A 17,832-nucleotide genomic window follows, 5' to 3' on the forward strand; every position below is an offset into this window, starting at 1 on the left:
TTTACCAAACGGCTAATCCGAGGGTACGTGTACATTACACAGTGCCTCATCACAATCCGTCTAGTATTTTTGTGCGGAATAAATATTTCTCGCATCCCGCAAATGTGTACATAGGATTATTAGGATTGGCTTTTACTCACGGCTTCCGACTCCGACCAGAATAATAATTCCAAAGATAGACGTTCAACTTTATCCGTTGAGAGAATAAACCATGGAGTTGAAATATATTTTTTAAAATACTTCTATTTACAAAATATTTTTATTATATTTTTTGCATGAATATTAATAACTTTATTATTGTGAAATGTTTGCATGTTAAAAAGAAGTATTTTGATTTCTTAAAAAAATTTACCAACATAGAAATTGATCCATAGGAACAAGAGGACTGTCGATTTTTTGACGGGGTTGTTTCAAGTCAGCTTACGTCTCGAAACTGTAAAAAGCCGTATACACGATCGGTTCCAACCACCAACAGAGGTCACCTTGGTTGGGTCAACAAAGTTGAATCTCTATCTACACGTAAATCAACTCGTCTGTCTTGGCTAGGCTGTGGAAAAGTGAACAATGGGATCACTATCTAAACCTCAAAAGACCGCAATAGCGCTGGCTTGTATATAAGATGAAAAAAAACGTAAAAAAAGACGGTTGTAGATGAAACTGTGGTTAAAAGAAAGAAAAACTTCGAGCCACTTAATCATTTTAAAAATATGGGGAATTTTAGAATGGACGAAAATTCTTTCAACGAATTATTAGAAATGATGCGACCCTTAATTACAAAACAAGACCTGTGTCTTGTTTTGTAATTAAGGGTTCATTAATCACTGTTGATGCAAAAAGCTGTGTCTCTGGAAGAACGTTTAATAGCAACGTTAGGATTTTTGGCTACTGGCGCTACACACCACATGCAACGCATCCGACGATCAATGTGCAACTGAGCGCCAACAAGCGTCTACACGGTTGCGTTTCAACTCAATGTTCTCTATTTGACATTGGTCGTGAGAGATGCGCTCACTACCAAGGTTATTGAAGGTTATTTGGTTGGTCAACCAAAAACAAGCGTCTACACGGTTGATTTTTGTTCCAACCCTACCAAGGTGACCTCTGTTGGTGGTTGGAACCGATCGTGTATACGGCCTTTAATTTTTGCTTGCCAGTTCTAACATAAACCCATAACATTGCCTAGTTATTTGTACTATTGCCTAATAGTACAAAGATCACATCTACTTCTGAACAGTCTGATAAGAGTAAAACTCGAACTCAACAAATATCTGATGGTTTTATAAAGGTCTTGTCTCAAGAATTCCCAACTCACAATTTTAGCCCCAGGGCAGAGTGACGCAAGTGAGTGAGTGGCGCAATTCTCGAGTTTCGAATGTTATTTTGTTCGCAAACCGTCTCACTTACGCGTTAGGATCAGTTCCTACTGCAACGTTATGCGTAGATGCCATAAAGTACATTTCCAAATTATAATATAAACGTACCGGTTGGCAGCGAGCGACATGAGGCAACCGCAGACGACGACGTGTCGTCGCGACTCTACTGATTCTACTATGTATTTTTATAAAATGCCCTGCGCAGCTAGCGACACTTATTTATAGATATACACAAAAACCAGTAGTGTCGCGACGACACGTCGTCTGTAGTTGCCACGTGTCGCTTGGCTCTAACTTGTACCTTTATACTGAAGTTTCAGACGTGCGTGAAGGATCATAAAGCTGCATAGAAAGCTCTCAAAATTTATGCCATCTAAAATATAATCCTGACTGTGTAGCCTGACGCGTAAATGTCATGCATTTACGCGTCAGGCTACAGACTACAGTAGAATTTGACCATTAGACAGTATGTGCGCATTCGAGTGAAATAGTATGCGATCAAAACGGCATTCGACGCTTCAGAATCAGGCCCCAGGGCGGAGTGACCCCGCTAGCGCAATTCGATTTCAAACCTCTTTATTAAATTTGACATAAATTGAAAATGATTGCGACCACACTGAAACGTTGCAGAAATTCCGGTGAAATTTTTATGTCACTAATTATATTACTGACGACTTATTGAGAATAAATTTACTCTACTTTTGTGATGAATCTATCTACGAATAACTAAGGTTTATTAAAAAATCTTGCTCGCTATGATCTAACTTGATAATTTACTATTCATATTTGCTAATCATATTCGACGCACATTGCGTGGAATTTTCAGGAATGTAGCCAAGGATGTTTGTCAGTTGAATCTGTAAAAAGTGACAAAGACTCACGCCCTTTGCTCCTCAGTCCCTCATTCCTCGAAGCTGGTGCTAATTAATTATTATAGTAAGATATTGCTGTAACTTGGCCGGCGCATTTCCGTGCGCTTAGATAATACTCAGTATCAATTATCAATTTATTGTTTCTTCGGTAAATTATTCGTCTGTCTGACAGACGTCCATGAAATAATTAATAAAATGTTAGTCCCAAGAAATGACAAAGTAAAATTTTCTTTGTCCTAAACTTTGAACTTTGTCCTAAAGCAAGTTTCAAAGTATCGCTGTCATCGATCAAGGCGACTTTTTACGATGTGACCGACCCTGATTCCCTGATTCAGCTCAAATCTTCTTTTGAATACATTAAAATATACATTTCGGTTACATCCTTAGTTATTTTGTAAGACAAAGGTTTCCGTGTTCACTTTTTGTCCTTTAAGGGATAATACGTGAAGAAAACCCAAATTAGGGACTGTGTCAAAGGAATGAAATAATATTATATTCGCTTTTTGTACACGTATGGGCTTACAAGCATCGTCATTGTCATATTCGTCATTTTTTAACATCATCAGCATCACGGTTGAGTGAAGTTCCTACTCCTGAAGCTTGCTTTTTTTATTATAATAATATGTCTGCACCTAGTCTCAACACATAGATCGCACATCTATAGTAATTACTAATATACTGATACTAATAATATTATAAAGCGAAAGAGTTTGTTTGTATTTTGTCTGTTTGAATACGCTAATCTCAGAAACTACTGGTGCGATTTCAAAACAGCCAAATCAGTTCAGCTGCTCTTGAGTTTTAGCAAGGCTGACAAAATTGAAAATTAACTTTTATTTATCTAGTTAGGCAGACGGTGAACTGATGTAATTTAATAGGGCTACGTAGGTTATGTCAAATCAATTTTAGTCGTGATCAAATTACGATCAAATTATTATATAACATTGTATATTTATTTATCTATTCATTTATTTACTTATTTATTTATTTATTTAGTATATTAATCAATTTATAACTTTAAATGCTTTTTCCACACCAATAAATGATAGCAAACCTACCAATAGTATAGTAATAGACAAGTACACAGGTATCGATAAGTCTGTTAGGTTTAAAACCATGTACTAGATATAATAGTCGCATCAGGCTGCAAACTAATAAATGAATGCTTATCTGAAATCTATAATACTTTTGACTGAATTTCGTAACTAATACGACTCGATTTCATTTCTACTAATGGAACGATTTTCATGAATGAGTTTATGGATGAATCCAGTAATTTCAGAGAATTTTGTATTTATACAAGGTGTAACAAAAATAAGTGATAATACTTTAGGGTGTGTACGTGTTCCTTGTAGAGAGTTCACTGTGAAAGTAGCAGTGCTGAAAGACGAAAAAAATTTTTCACTTTTGTATGGGCAACGGCCTGAGCGTCACGAGTTTCCCTATACAAAAGTGGAAAAATTTTTTGGTCTTTCAGCGCTGCTACTTTCACAGTAAACTCTCTATAAGGAACACATATGCACCCTAAAGTATTATCACTTATTTTTGTTACACCTTGTATACTTTACGTATCTACTCAATACTACCAAGTACTTTTCGAACAATTCTAAACAAACTTTTCTGTGTACATCATAAACTCTTTTTACACATTTCATAATAGTGTAGATCATTTTAAAAGCATTTATTGAAACGAAGTTCCTTATCGCGGGTTCGGCGTAAATCTTAAGGCTAGGCAGAATGATATTTGACCTTGATTTGACCTCGATATTTTTTATTAGTACAGGCTGCATGTTACGGGCAGAGGGCGTTGATAGTAAGTATTCCTGTGCGTCAACTACATGGCGTTTTATTTTAAATAACAGCGACGCGTTGTTATTATTCCTGGGCTTCAATAGATAGCGTTTTTTAATAAATTTTTGAGTGTATAATTATGTATATTGTATAGATACAGGTTTTTTGAACAAAAGAAATAACTTAGTTCCATTCGGGTGTTTTTTTTATTACTAGATGATGCCCGCAATCCCGCTACTACGAAAGTCGTTTATCGCGTAAGAACCGAACATTTTTCCGGATAAAAAGAATCATATGTCCTTCTCCGGGACTCAAAGTATCTCCATACCAAATTTCAGTAAAATCGGTTCAGCGGTTTGGGCTTGAAGAGGTACCAGACAGATACACTTACGTATTTATAATATCAGTATAGATGTCCTATACGAGCAAAAATAATCCCTGCAAAATACATTTTCCGTGTCAATGTTTCGAACATCTGATGATACTTTAATCATGCAATTTTGGTGACGGATTAAACCTCATTTTAAATATTTAACCTTATACTGTAAACTCGGATTTAATTACGACAATATTTGCAGTCAAAGCGAGAAACCATTTTGGAGTATGACCCAAACAATTCCTGGAAATGTTTAATATTAATTCCCAAATGAAACGATGCTGTGGTTCAAAATACTCGTACATTATTATCTGATATTATAAATGGGAGAGCGTCGCGGTCATGCTTGTTGTGTTTTATTCTTTATCTAACAAATTGACATTTTTAGCTTAAGAAATATAATATGAGTGTCCATTTGAGTCCCAAGAAAGGAGACAGAAATGTTCTTCTCCTTGTAAGTGAAAATGTAAGTACTAAGTTTGTACCTATCCTGGACAATATGGTTGCAGTGAAGTTACAGAAAACATCATAGGAATTTCAAATTATTTTTGTTATAATCTTATTGTTTGTAAAGCATCTTTCAATCGTAACCTAAAGCACAAGATTCAAGATGGAGCTACCTTAGTTCAACATCTTTAACCCTTTAAATTAAACATCTATACATATAATAAAACTGTAGAAATGACAATTCTGTACATTAAAGATATCCAAAAAATAATAAGCGGGGGCTGTTACTACATCGCAATAGAAGCCAAAACTGTGGTTAGTTTTTTGTCTGTCTGTCTGTCTGTCTGTCTGTATGTTTGTTCCAGCATCACACGAAAACTACTGATCCGATTTGAATGCGGTTTTCGGAGATATATTTGTCTTCTCCCAACTTAACATCTGGTGTACAAACATTTTTCCCCCCACCTCTCCAAGGGGTCAAAAGAGGGGGTAAGATTTTGTACCAAACTTTTTTCTTTAACATGAAAACTACTGATCCGATTTGAATACGGTTTTCGCAGATATATTTATCTTCTTCCAACTTAACATCTGGTGTATAAATTTTTCCACCCTCACCCCTCTAAGGGGATCAAAGAGGGGGTCAAATTTTGTATCAAACTTTTTTCTTCAATGGACTAACTTCATATTATTAACTGTATTTTCCAATTTAACATCTGCTGTATAAAATTTTTCCCCCACCCCTTTAAGGGGGCCGAAGAGGGAGTCAGATATTGTATCAAACTTTTTTTTTAACATGAAAACTACTGATCCGATTTGAATATGGTTTTCGCAGATATATTCGTCTTCTTCCAACTTCATATCTGGTGTATAAAATTTTTGCCCCTTACCCCTCAAACGGACCAAAGAGGAGGCAGATTTTGTATCCAACTTTTTTCTTGAATAAACTTACATCATATTATAAACTGTATTTTCCAATGTAATATCTGGTGTATAAAATTTTTCCCCTCACCCCTCTAAAGGGACAAAAGAGGGGGCAAGATTTTATATAAAACTTTTTTTTTTAACACGAAAACTACTGATCCGATTTGAATACGGTTTTTGCAGATATATATGCCTTATTCAAACTTAGCATCTGCGCCGCCCCTATCCCCCCCCCCCCCCCCCCCCACCTGGTCATGTTGCCAAGCAAAAACATGTTGCATCGTTAGTGTTGAGTTTTAATTCTCCTTTAGGATCAAACAAAGTTATTTATTAAAAGTAAAATTAATCTAACTAAAACTAAACATACAGATTTTGAGTATCGTCTGATTAACATGCGAGAGGCTTTGCCCCCGGCCGGTACTTGGGGGGGGCTGCGCCCCCCCCAAACCCCCCGCCCTGGTAATGTTGCTAAGCAAAATGGTGTTGCGTCGTTAGTGTTGAGTTTTACTTCTCCTTCTTTAGAATCAAAGTAAGTTATTTATTAAAAGTGAAATTAATGTAACCAAAACTAAACATGCAGATTTTGCGTGTCGTTTCATTAATATGTGGGAGGCTTTGCCCCTGCCCCTACTTGGGGGGGCGCAGCCCCAGCAGCAGGGCTGCACCCCCCCAACCCCCCCCCCCCCCCCACCTGGTAATGTTGCAATGGTAATTCCTTAGGAACAAACTAAGTTATTAATTAACAGTGAAACATGTGAAACATACAGATTTCGAGTGTCATTTGATTAATATGAGGGAGGTTTGCCTGGATATGGACAGACGGACAGGCTGATATTATATCTTTGTACTCGGGTTCCGTTTTTTACCATTTGAGTAAGGGACCATAAAAAGGAGAGAATTATCCATTTCCGTTATTATAATATGGTAACGCCTACGAAGTCGCGGGAAACAGCTATCCATACTAATATTATAAATGCGTAAGTGTATTTGTTTGTTTGTCCTTTCTTCGCAGCCTAACGAAGCAACCAATTGACTTGATTTTTGGCATCGACTTAGTTGAAAGGATAGAGAGTAACATAGGCTACTTTTGGTCTTGGAAAAACATCATGTTTCTAAAGGAGATTTGCAAGAATATTCGTATTGTACACGATTTTCGAATTTCACGCGAGCGAAGCCGCGGGCAAAAGCTTAGAATAATATATTATAAACGCAAGTACACTGAGGACACTCGCAACGCAATTGCGCCAAAATTCGTTTATCGCGGAGACCGTACATTTTTCTCATTTATCATATTAGTATGGATTTTAATCCACACGTTTATTCTAACGTCTCAACACTGAATATAAACTCCCACTTATATAATTTACAAATTAAAATCGTGCAATTACTAGACCTCGGAGTTTTTAGTTCGCATTTAGTTTGCTCGGTGTAAAATCAACCTCTTTGTAAAACGTTTTTCATTCGCCCCCATTAACCTGCCTCACTCAGTGAAAATGGCGCTAAATGTTTATGAACTATATTCATGAAAGCCTGGTAGTTTTTGAAGAGATCATAAGATACTGAAGATTAAGAAACATCAGTAATAATAATAATAATTGGTATAACTAATTTTATCGCCAAACATCACGCATCTTTTTGGAAAATCAATAAAAAAGGGTTGCACTTTAGAATTACTGGCAGAATTAATAACGAAATAGTAGATCAAACATAAAGAGAGGGGATATAACACCTCCTCCTACGCCACACCAGCAAACTATTTGTTCTTCCGTCTTACAACTCAGAGTACTTAGTCAAAATGCAATAACGATTTTCGATGGTGAAGTTTGCGGTGCATTCTTCCATAAATGTTTGATATCTAGTTTCTCCACCCAAACTGGCGAATGTATTTCGACTAGGGAGCCTGATCAAATATACCAAAAAAGCGTAGAACCCCGCTAAATAAGTTCTCACTTCAAAGTTCTCTTTTTTTGGATGATTTGTAGTATAGCGACTACTATACTAAGACCTTAAATAATATAGTTAGAGTATTGAGCAATGACTTTTAAAACAAATATAAAAAATATTGAGTTTATGTATACAGCTAGCAACATAACATCATTTCCCCGATTCTAAAGCAACATTTAAAATGTTATATACACACTAATTTGACGACCTCTGTGGCTCAGTTGGTGGGCTGTTGGTAACTCAAGCCGGGGGTCGCGGGTTCGAATCCCGCCGACGGAACAAAAAGTTTTCAAAGTTCCTGGGTCATGGATTTGTATTAAATATGTGTATCATATAATAAAAATCTTTAATATATGTATAGTATAAAAAGTATTAAATATATTTCCGTTGTCTGGTACCCGTAACACAAGTCCTTCAGGTACTTAGCACGGGGCCAGATAGAGATTATTATTACTTAATCCTTCAGTCTTCAATTCCACAGAATAATACATAATTTCGACGGAGAAATATTTTAATAACTCATGAATTGAAGCTGAAAAACTTTATCACAATTCCCAGTTCATAAATTAGTTTGACTACGTATTCGAAAGCTCTGGTGTATATTAAGACACTTATGAGTGCGCTTTCATAGCTGCATGGAGCTTAGTTTGCTATTGTCATAGCAAAAAGCCAATTCATAACTCCATGAATAGAATATAAGCTCTACATTTGATACCCATACTTCCATACTAATAATATACTGGGTGTAAAAAAAATAAGTGATAATACTTTAGGGTGTGTACGTGTTCCTTGCAGAGAGTTCATTGTGAAAGTAGCAGCGCTGAAAGACCAAATTTTTTTTTACTTTTGTACGGGGAAACTCGTGACACTCGGGCCCTTGCCCATACAAAAGTGAAAAAAAATTTTCGTCTTTCAGCGCTGCTATTTTCACAGTGAATTCTCTACAAGGAACACGTACACACCCTAAAGTATTATCACTTATTTTTGTTACACACTGTATATGCGAAAGTGTGTCTGTCTGTTACCTCTTCGCACCCCGCCTGCAGAACCGATTTAGCTGTTTGGTATGGAGAAACTTTCTGGGATAAAAAGTATTATATATCATTTCCCAGAACTAAAATTATCTTTATACCAAATTTCATCAAAATCTATTCAGCGGTTCAACCGTGAAGAGGTAATAGACAGACACACTTTCGCATTCATAATATTATAGTTATGGTTATGTAAAAGATAATCATAATATTTTTTATTTATTTAAATCAGGCTACGTAGGCCCATACAATATATCCCCCCGATGGTTGCACGCCTTGTCGTGGCGGTGGGGCTTAGTAACCGCGGCTTGGACAACCGCGGTGAAGCAAAGAGGCAACCAGGGCCGGCCGGTGTCGCCGCCTGGCCCGAGGAGGGCGCTCCCAGCGGACTGGAGGAGTCCGCTGCGGATGCGCACCGAGGTGGGGCCGCAGAGGAAGAGGCAAGTAGGTATTACGGTGCGCCGCTTGCCCTATCCTCTGCGGCCGAGGACGGATCGCGGGGGGGGGAGGCATTGTGGTAGGTTGCCGCTTTCCCTACCCCCCCTGCGAGCTGGCGGGGCCGTTCCGCTTGAATGGCATTGGTGGGGCCGCAGAGGAAGAGGCAAGTAGGTATTACGGAGCGCCGCTTGCCCTATCCTCTGCGGCCGAGGTGTGGTCGTTGGCAGAGCCACAGACCTGATCTGCCACATGGCCTCCAAGTAGCAGACTCGGGGGGCGTCTGCTACAGCCTTGGTGGGGGCCGAGGAGGAGGGCGCACGTGTTGTGCGCCCATCGTGGAGTCTTCGGGCCGCTGGCGGGGTCGCAGATGTGTGTATCGTTCCTGTGGCCCCGTCAATACGCGGCGTGGCGGAAGAGGGGGGGGGGGGTTTTAGTGGGTATACCGTGGTCTCATTAGCTACGGGAGTCCCACATAACCACTCGGGTCGCCCCCTGCGCCTGGGTGGTATGCGTAATGCATTTCCCCCTCCGGAAAAAAAAAAAAAAAAAAAAAAAAAAAAAAAATATATACCTTAATGACTAACATACATAAAAATTATATAAACTTAACAACTACACATTATCACGAATTAACGGCGACGTGACGCGCGCTTCATTCCGGAGTCTCCCCCGGAACCTTCGGTAAACCTCATCAGTCGGCCAGAATTCCTTCGCTTCGAAGGTCGGGAGAAGATGCGTCGGTACTCTCACCACAAAGGAACTGAAGTTGACCTTGTGGCGAGACTGCAGACACTCGACCCTCAAGTGGAGGGATGTCTTCTTACTGATGTAGTCCACGACGTCTTCGACCTCCATGGACCAGTGCAGGCGGGATATGTACAGGGGCGTCGCGGGGACCTCGCTCCGCAGACGCAGCTCAGGTACATATGGCGCGGTGCCGCGATGGTTGCGGGCGGCGGGCTTCTTCTTCCTTCTCTCTACCAGCATGAAGCCCTCCTCATCGCACCTCCTGCTCTTGTCCTATTATTATAGGACGAGAGCAGGATATCTCGTTATATTATATTGAGTAAAAACCGACGAACAAGTTGGGCTAGTTTAGTAACATTGATTTGATAAATATTACAGTTTTAAAAGGATATCTGTTTTCAATATTTGATTCGCATAAGAGACTGGGGGTCTCTCCCACTGTTCTTGGGATTCTGGCTTGTAGGTGACTGACAGATAAATAGCGAAGTCTTTGTAATAGTGTCCCGTTTTCTTGTTTAAAAAATTTTCCACGATACTCTCTGAACGTACAGATTTCGTGGAATTGGTCTCCCAATATAATTTGAGCGAATTTTATCGAAAATTAACAATATATAACGAGATTTTGCCCGCGGCTTCGCTCGCGTTAAGAAGTATTATTATATACAAACTTTCATCCCCTATTTGAACCCCTTGGGGTTGGAATTTATCAAAACCCTTTCTTAGCGGATGCCTACGTCGTAACATCTACCTGCATGCCAAATTTCAGCCCGATCCGTCCAGTGGTTTGGGCTGTGCGTTGATAGATCACTATGTCAATCAGTCAGTCAGTCACCTTTGAGTTTTACATAATATGTAAAACTCAAAGGTGACTGACTGACTGATTGACATAAATATAGGTTAATGATCAATTTCGTACGTAGTTTCACGACGACGTGTTAATAAAATATGATGATATTCATTTTTTATTTATTTTAACATAATATAAATTATATTATACCATCAATGCAGAGTGAAAATTATCTATGTTTTGACAATATGCTACCAAAACAGCCATGTAGACTTGTAGTTGTACCTATACATAATTTCTACAAGTCTACAAGGATGACTAAAAAACAGCATTATCTATATAATATTATCCACATTAATATTGTAAATTGGGAAATTGTGTCTGTCTGTCTGTTACCTCTTCACGCCCGAATCGCTGCGCTGGACCAATTTTGCTGAAATTTGGTATGGATATGCTTTAAGTCTCTAAAAAGGACATAGGATACGTTTTATCCCAGAAAAATGTACGGACCCGTGCAATAAACGAATTTTGACGCAACGGCGTTGCTGACATCATCTAGTTGTCGATATACAGTTGACCGACTTTATGGTATAAAACATTCTTGGACCATCCCAGTACACACACATACACACAGACAGACAGACAAAATTTCGCATATAGTGTGGATGTTTCGCTAGGCCATAGAGTTAACCATAAAGGTTATATTGTTACCTTACTTTTTTAGCAATTGAAAACTGAAATGTCCTTTAAGTTGATTAGATAAAGGGCCGCGCAACCTTTTTGTGAGAGACCGATAGCGGTTCGGGAAGTCACAACAATAAATAGTTGCGTAATTACTTTCAGTACTTTCAGAATTTCTTATGTGGACAAAGAATTTTAGGATAGAAATCAATTATTTGTCTTTATTGCGTACAAATCGAAGTATAAGACTCTTGTAGAAGCCAGCTGATCCAGCAAACGTTATTTTGCCGTAAGCATAGTGATGTGTCAACTCGGAAAAAACAAAACTCGATTTAACCCGAGTTAAAATTCACGTAACTCGGGTTGAACTCGAGCTACGTATCTCGAGTTAACTGGAGGGACATGTGATTTTTTTTAATTTTTACCAGTTTATTCCCTTAGCTTCGCATAAATAGTAAAAAAATTGGAACCGACAAATTACATTTTTATCTGTTTCAATTCTTTAATCCATACTAATATTATAAATGCGAAAGTGTGTCTGTCTGTCCGTCTGTCTGTCCGTCTGTCTGTCTGTCTGTCTGTTACCTCTTCACGCCCTAACCGCTGAACCGATTTAGCTGAAATTCGGTATGGAGATACTTTGAGTCCCGAGGAAGAATATAGGATACTTTTTATCCCGGAAAAATGTACGGTCCCCGGGCGATAAACGAATTTGGGCGCAACGGAGTTGCGGGCATCATCTAGTTTTTTTATAATAATGTAAGCTTACAAAAGGAAGATATTGTTTGAAATAGAATAATTTATTTATGTATTTGGTTTATGGACGCGAGTCAAAAAGAATCAACTCGAGTGGGTTCGAGTTACGCCCAACTCGAATTATCTCGATTTAGTTACTCGAGTCGACCATCACTACGTGAGCAGTATGGCGGGCGTGAGAGTCAACCGAGCGAGAAGTTTAAAGTTATTGCATAGCTTTTATTGGGGGCTTTGTGTGCGGCGACCAAATCAAGACATTCATTCCGTAACGAAAAAACCTAACACACCCCACTCCGACCGTCAGTGGTGTGGCGTTGCCAGACTTCGCCACGGTGTTTATGTGCGTGCATCACTAATTATTATGCATAAAAAATGCAAAAGTCCCCGAGCGCCACAATATGTATTTTTTATTTATTCCTGGCTATTCCTGGTGTTCCAGGTATATTGCGTCACGATTGTGATCTCAGAAACAATAGACGCGATTTATATAGTTTCTAATTATTGTGGCAATAAATGCAATACTTAAAACATCATATATAAATCTTGAGTCAGCAATTTTGTAAATATTTAAAATTTTAATGAAATAAAATAAATAAAACTTCCTAAGCTAAAATGAACCGAGCTAATGGCGATTTTAATTAATATTTTATTTAGTCTGATTTCATGACTAATATTATTAATACTAGCTGTTGCCCGCGACTTCGTCCGCGTCAACATAGTATAATAACAAAGATGGATAGTCCGCTAACAAATATGAAAAAAGTAAAATATAACCTCCTCCTTTTTGGAAGTCGGTTAAAAAGTAGCCTAAGTTACACCTTACTACATTAGCTATCTACCAAAAAAAGTCCCGGCAAAATAGCTCCAGCCGTTTCAGAGATTAGCCGGAACAAACAGACAGACAGACATACAGACAAAATCGTAAAAAATGTTGTTTTGGTGTATATACCCTACATACATTCATATGCATGTTGTAAAAAACGGTTCTTTCAATATTACAAACAGACACTCCAATTTTATTTATATGTGTAATAGAAGATGTAATAGATGTATAGATGATTAATGAGATAGTCTGTCAGCTCTGTCTGTCTGTTACTTCTTCAGGCCTATTTAATTTTGTTGAAATTATTGTAAGGAGATACTTTGAGTCCCGGAAAGGAAAATAGATTACTTTTATTCCGGAAAAATGAACGGTTCACGCACGATAAACTTAGGGCGCATTTTCATTAGTCGTTAACTCGTACGGTATACAGCATACGGACAGTCTATGACAACTAATGGCGCATTTTTATTGGTCGTGGCATGCCTTTCAGAAATCTCCCGCACCCCGCATGCGGCCCCTACCGACCAGTGAAAATGCGCCATCATTTTGAGGCAACGGAGTGCCGGGCGTCATAGTGGTCCGCCATTTGCCTATGAATCAACTTTTCTGATAGTAAATATAAGTTTAGGACGAGGTTCAAAATTAGTGTCTGTTTGCTGTACATGTAGCTAATTACGTAGCGTTCATTAGGACAGTTTGGACAGCGTGGAGCGAGTAACCGCTACCTTTATACGGCTAATCAGCAAATATTACACTTGTTTGTTCAAGTTTACACTGCGAGAGATTTCAGTAAAACTCATATTGCATAAGTTACTGTTATATAATTCAAAGTAATTTTAAATTTAAATTTATAACTTACGACGAGCCTATAGTATTTTTGAGTATATCTTATATCTTTAAACGAGCAATTCTTGTATATATATTATATAATTGGAATCTCGGAATCGGCTCCAACAATTTTCATAAAACTCAGTATATAGGGGTTTTCGGAGGCGATAAATCGATCTAGCTAGAAATCATTTTTAAAAAATTGCATTTTCATCGAATACCGAGCAAAGCTCGGTCAAATAGCTAGTATTTTTTAATAGCCTGGGATTCATCTTAAAACCGAATACGGACCCAATTTTAAGTTAATGTTACGGAACTAGTGTGCGAGGCCTCGCACTTAGCTGGTTTTATTTCTATTTTTATGTAATTTTATAGTTGAAATTCCAAGATAGTATTTACCATAGTTAAATATCAAAAAGTGGTATGGTAAATCCATAATGATATCTCACACTTTTAATACTTTGAAATTTAGTTGCTTGCTCTTAGTTGCTTTATCATGACGAAACAGTTGTAGCATCTACACAACTATAGTAATTACGGCCCGGCTTTACAGTCTTTACTGACTGTGTTTTAACATCACTCGTAATGTTTTTATTGCTCATACGACTGAGTAATTTACGCAGCAACTTCAGCACTAAAACGTGGTATTAAAGTTACATTAAGAGAAGAGGCACACTCTGAAATGGGTAGGCTATCTTGATTTATATATTTTGATGGAAATGTAAGAACCATCAGCATTCAGCCTGTATTACATGTGTACAGGTACATATTAATATTATATTTTCATTTTACCTATTCAAGAAAATATTTAAATGTCCTGTAGTAACAATCTAATAAAGTTACTTTATAAATTAATAATAGCTGTAAGTTTTCCCAAAAATTTTATTTTTTATTTTAGAATAAATTTTGATTTGTTAGTAATCAGGGCGAGCGAAGCAAGCCCTAGTGTATCCCACAACCTGAGCACTTTTGTGGTATACTTTACGGAAAAACTATCACGCCTATTGGTTTGTGCTTTAACATAGTATTTTTTATTTATATGCAGACGTGTTATCATCGGTCAGTCAAGGTTACTATTTATTTAAAAAACTGCCATAAATATATTTGAAGAATCACGCGGGAAAACGCCGCGATCCCTCGCAAAGCTCGGATTTTAGCTAGTTACAATACTTAAAAACTATTTTAGTAGACATGATCATACAATTCGATTAATTGAAATATCTGTGTGGCCTAATTTCGGCACTAGGTACATGCACATATGTATGCGAACCAATGACGCACAATGGGACAATCAAATGTGTCACTAATAATAATAATACTGCTACTATTACTGTAACTACTAATATAATAAAAAATAAATTTGCAGCGCTTTAAATGATACAATATTATTAATATTAATTTGGTAGAGTTTTGATTTTTAAGTGAACACTGTGTACGAGTGCGGTAAGCCTGCAATCAGGCCGACTTCAATCGGTCTCTCAGTAAATCAGATAATCGGAAAAAAGCAAAACCTTGGCTGCAGTCTTGGCGCAACTTTGTATATTTTTTGACAAACTAACACTAACTAATAAAATAATACGAAATATTATTATTGCGTATACGAGTAATATAAGTAATAGCTAGTTATTTTTTTAAGTTCATCTATGTGGATATAGTAAGTGGTAGAGCCAAGCTTCGGCACGTATGGGCAGGCTCACCCGGTGAAAGACCACGGTCTCACAGAAAACCGGCGTGAAACAGCGCTTGCGCTGTGTTTCGCCGAGTGAGTGAGGTCTCCGGAAGCCCAAAAGGGGAAATGCACCTGGGACTCTTTTGATGTCTCAGATCGTCTCCTCTTATATTATATTTATTTACGTATATATTTTTTATATTATTTATTTATTATATTATTATTATATATATTAATATTCTATCTGCCAACACGCAAACGGACCAGCGTGGCAGATTACGGTCCAAACCCCCCCAATATGATAGACACAACGACATCACGGCCCCGAGTGCCCGGCATCAGGGGTGCTAAGAATCCCCGGGCGGCGGTATCCACACAAACGACCAAGGCTAACATTATAAAGGACTCCGATATGCTTAACGTACTGACTTACAATGTCCGCACACTCCTGAAAGATGAACGTCTAATAGAATTAGAAAATGCATTAAATAGTATTAAATGGGACATAGTAGGACTTGCTGAAGTTAGGCGTGAAGGCGAACACACTGAAGAGAGAGACGACGCTATTTTCTTTTCCTTTGGCAATTCTAGTGGACAACACGGGGTAGGATTTCTGGTAGCAAAAAAGTTAAAAAACAATATAATAGAATTCATTGGATATAATAGAATTCATTTGATATGGACTGAACGGATTGCGATACTAAAATTAAGCCTGAGACCTAATAAAACCCTTACGCTTATTCAAGTTTATGCGCCGACATCTGCATACTCAAATGAGGAGGTCGAAGACTTTTATGACCTCCTAAACAAAGCATGCGATGAAAATAAGGGAACTTTTAATATTGTTCTCGGTGATTTTAACGCCAAAATAGGTTGCAGACAAGAAACGGACGACAACACTATCCTGGGTAAACATGGTCTGGGAATTCGAAATGAGAGAGGAAGTCGTCTCCTGCAATTCTGTTTTGGACAAAAACTACATGTAGCTAACAGTTTCTTCTCAAAAAAGTCACAAAGACGTTGGACTTGGGCTTCACCGGATGGAAAATCACATAACGAAATTGACTTCATTCTTCCCTCGCACAAAGAAATAATCTTAGATGTCAACGTAGTAAATAAAATTAAATACAGCTCAGACCACAGACCACTAAGGACTAAAATCAAATTCAATTTTAAAATTCATCGAGCCAAAATATTTAAAAAAATTACACCAAATTATCCTAAAGAAACCCTTATCAACAATTCAGATCAATTCAATATAGAACTCTCTAACTATTTTAGTACCCTACAACTAGACGAATCAGATGCAGAAACACAGTATAATGCTATTTCCACTGGTATTCTCAACAGCATGAAATGTATAAAAAAACAGCCCAAACAGAAACATAAATTATCAACCCGAACCATAGCTTTAATAAACAATAGAACTGAAAAGAATATTGGCACAAAAGAATATAGACAAATAGACAGAAAGGTAAAAAGAAGTATAAGAAAAGACATAAGAGAGCTCAACACACATCTCGTGAAAGTAGCATTAGAAAAGAACTCATCGTTAAGAATTTTGAAACAAGGTATCACAAAAGGCAAGTCTTGGATTAGCAGTCTGAAGGATGAAGACGGTAAAAAATATAATAGCAGAGAAAGAATAATGAACATTGCCACAAAATTTTACAAATCCCTTTACAACGATAACACCTTACCAGAAAATAAAAATCTAACATATGTCTGTGCAGAATCAATTCCAAAGATCACAGAACAAGAAGTCAGTAAAGCATTGCGTGAAATGCCATACAATCGAAGCCCTGGAGAAGATGGCATAACCACGGAAACACTTAAAATCGGTTCACCAGTTTTACTACCATTTATAACAAATTTTTTCAACACGATTCTCATATCCGGTAAGGTTCCAAACAAAATGTGCCATTCTAATATAGTATTATTACACAAAAAAGGAGACAAAAGTAACATTAGCAATTATCGGCCAGTCAGCCTAATCTCCCATTTAAACAAAGTATTCATCAAAATCATATTAAACCGCATCGACCACAAATTTGATAGACATCAGCCAGCAGAGCAAGCCGGATTCCGACATAACTTTTCTACAACTGACCACCTACATACTCTTAACCAACTACTAGAAAAATATACAGAATTTAATAAACCCCTTTATTTAGCTTTCGTAGATTTTACTAAAGCTTTCGATAGTATAAAGCATTCGGCCATATTTAATTCTTTACATAACCACGAAATAGATCCTACATACATCGAACTTCTTCAAGTAATTTATAGCAATAGTACAGCTGATATTAAACTCAACACCACCGGTCCTAAGTTCCAAATTTTGAAAG

General features: G+C 37.6%; 1 long non-coding RNA gene across 1 annotated transcript; it reads right to left on the reverse strand.

The window, feature by feature from the left end:
* Positions 1-873: 873 nt before the first annotated feature.
* On the reverse strand, positions 874-13,530 carry LOC121728453. The gene is made up of 3 exons (XR_006035805.1): positions 13,375-13,530; positions 7,930-7,934; positions 874-885 (listed from the first exon to the last, which is right to left on the reverse strand). It is a non-coding gene; the product is annotated as an uncharacterized LOC121728453 (long non-coding RNA).
* Positions 13,531-17,832: the final 4,302 nt, after the last annotated feature.

Source organism: Aricia agestis, chromosome 6 (assembly GCF_905147365.1).
Source record: "Aricia agestis chromosome 6, ilAriAges1.1, whole genome shotgun sequence".
NCBI lineage: Eukaryota > Metazoa > Arthropoda > Insecta > Lepidoptera > Lycaenidae > Aricia > Aricia agestis.